General features: G+C 43.6%; 1 protein-coding gene across 1 annotated transcript in view; it reads right to left on the minus strand.

Moving 5' to 3' along the window:
• Positions 1–2,641, minus strand: part of LOC101999750 (dual specificity protein phosphatase 13) — a 12,628-nt gene that overhangs the window by 2,957 nt on the left and 7,030 nt on the right. The window lies entirely within an intron of this gene.

Consider the following 2,641-nt stretch of genomic DNA (forward strand, 5'->3'; position numbering starts at 1 on the left):
CAAAATATTTTTTTAAGTTTATAAGTAAACAATGAATAGATTTTAAGTTTTACACTGTCCTACCATGTTGTGCCCAAGGCTGTCATGGCTAGTGGTAGTTGTCAACTTTACCGATCTATGTAGAGGAACTCAATTGAGGAACTGCCACCCTGGCTGGCCTAGGAGCATGTCTCTGGGGCATTTTCAGTTGCTAATTGATACAAGAGGGTGCGGCCCACTGTGGGTGGTGCAATCCCTAGCAGGCGGGCCTGGCTGTAGAAGAAAGGTAGCTGAGCAAGCCAGAGGGAGCAGGTCATAGGCAGTGTTCCTCCATGGCTTCTGCTTCAGCTCCTGCCTGGGCTTCTACTGACAGCCAACTGTATCTGTAATCCAAAGAAATCTTTCCTCTCAAGCGGGCTTTGGTCAATGTTTTATGAAGCTAGAACAAGGACAAGACTTACCCTTTCATAAGCTACTTTAATTGTTGAGAAGCTTTCTCAGTTATAAGATTAACTGTCACAGTATCACAGACCTGTGTTCAATTAACCCTTACTTAACATAGTAATTGCTGTCTTGTTATTATCAGTGTTACTTTCTTAATCTAATTTACAAACTAAAGTTTACAAAGGTATTTCTTATTAGAAGGAAAAAAGCCAGCCTATATTGTGAGCATTTGTCTTCAGTTTTGGATACCCACTGGGAACCCTTGCGTGAAGCAAATTCCTGTGTGGATAAATTATGAGATGCCATGAATCACTAAAATATGGCAAATGCAGGTAAACAAGGGGAGATGTTTACGTTTCATCAGGAACCTGTGAAAATACAAGAGATAAGGCAGAATGCTCTAAGAATTTTTAACTATGTAGTAGGCGTCATGTAGAAAGCTCATCTCAAAACAGTATTGAAAGCATGGCATTTTTACCCAAAATAGAACTGTGAAAAAGCACACTTCTTAAAATTCTACAAGGATTTTTATCTCTGTGGAAAGAGGAATACTAATCCATGCTTTAATTAATCCTAAAGATGTATTTGTGTGTGTATGCAGGTCTTTTCTGCATGTCCGTCTGCACATCAGAAGAGAGCATCGGATCCCGTGGGACAACAGTTGTGAGCTGCCCTGTGGGTGCTGGGAACTGAACTTGGGACCTCTGGAAAGCAGCCAGTGCTCTCATCTGTTGAGTCAGCTCTCCAGCCCACTTCAGAGTTAAGAAAACTCTTAGGGAAAAACAAGTTTTTCTTCTCTCTGTCTGTCTGTCTGTCTGTCTGTCTGTCTGTCTGTCTCTCCTTCTCTCTTGTAGAAACCTTGGGAAACTCATGTTTTTCCAGAACACCTTTACTAAACAGCTCTTGGATCACTATAGTAGTTTAAAGTGGGGTCAGCACAAATGAAGAATTTATGGTCTAGTCACACAGTGGACTATTATATAATAATAGCTACATACAGAATAACATTGTGTCACACAATTTTAAACATATGATGCTGCCGGGCGGTGGTGGTGCACGCCTTTAATCCCAGCACTCGGGAGGCAGAGGCAGGCGGATCTCTGTGAGTTCAAGACCAGCCTGATCTACAGAGCTAGTTCCAGGACAGGCTCCAAAGCCACAGAGAAACCCTGTCTCGAAAAGCCAAAAAACAAAAACAAACAAACAAACCAAAAACATATGATGCTGTCCATGAACACACACACTATGGGCTGTTTGTCACACAGGTGTGAGGACCTGAAGTTCAAATCCCAAGCACCTACATAAAATCCAAATACAGTAGTGTGGGTCTGTAATATACCGTGGCTCCTAGGATGAGATGGATTGAGGAGACAGAAAAGTCCCAGAAGCTCATGGGCTGGCTAGCCAGGAATGTACAACAATGGACAACAGACGGAAAATGTGTTCTCTGACCTCCACAGATGCACTGTAGCAAGTATGCAAATGTATTCACACATGCATACATACAGATATATACGTGCATACACACAGAAAGTTCCTTTTAAATTTCTATGTATGTGTGTGCTCCTGTGTTTGTGTGTGCTCCTGAGTTTATGTGTGTGCTCCTGTGTTTATGTGTGTGCTCCTGTGTTTATGTGTGTGCTCCTGAGTTTCTGTGTGTGCTCCTGAGTTTCTGTGTGTGCTCCTGAGTTTCTGTGTGTGCTCCTGTGAGTTTATGTGTGTGCTCCTGTGTTTATGTGTGTGCTCCTGTGTGTGTGCTCCTGTGTTTGTGTGTGCTCCTGAGTTTCTGTGTGTGCTCCTGAGTTTCTGTGTGTGCTCCTGTGTTTATGTGTGTGCTCCTGAGTTTCTGTGTGTGCTCCTGAGTTTCTGTGTGTGCTCCTGTGTTTGTGTGTGCTCCTGTGTGTATGTGTGTGCTCCTGTGTGTATGTGTGTGCTCCTGTGTGTATGTGTGTGCTCCTGTGTTTGTGTGTGCTCCTGTGTGTATGTGTGTGCTCCTGCGTTTATGTGTGCTCCTGAGTTTCTGTGTGTGCTTCTGAGTTTCTGTGTGTGCTCCTGAGTTTCTGTGTGTGCTCCTGTGTTTGTGTGTGTGCTCCTGTGTTTATGTGTGTGCTCCTGTGTGTATGTGTGTGCTCCTGTGTTTGTGTGTGCTCCTGTGTTTGTGTGTGCTCCTGTGAGTTTATGTGTGTGCTCCTGAGTTTATGTGTGTGCTCCTGAGTTT

Source organism: Microtus ochrogaster, unplaced genomic scaffold, assembly GCF_000317375.1.
Source record: "Microtus ochrogaster isolate Prairie Vole_2 unplaced genomic scaffold, MicOch1.0 UNK21, whole genome shotgun sequence".
NCBI lineage: Eukaryota > Metazoa > Chordata > Mammalia > Rodentia > Cricetidae > Microtus > Microtus ochrogaster.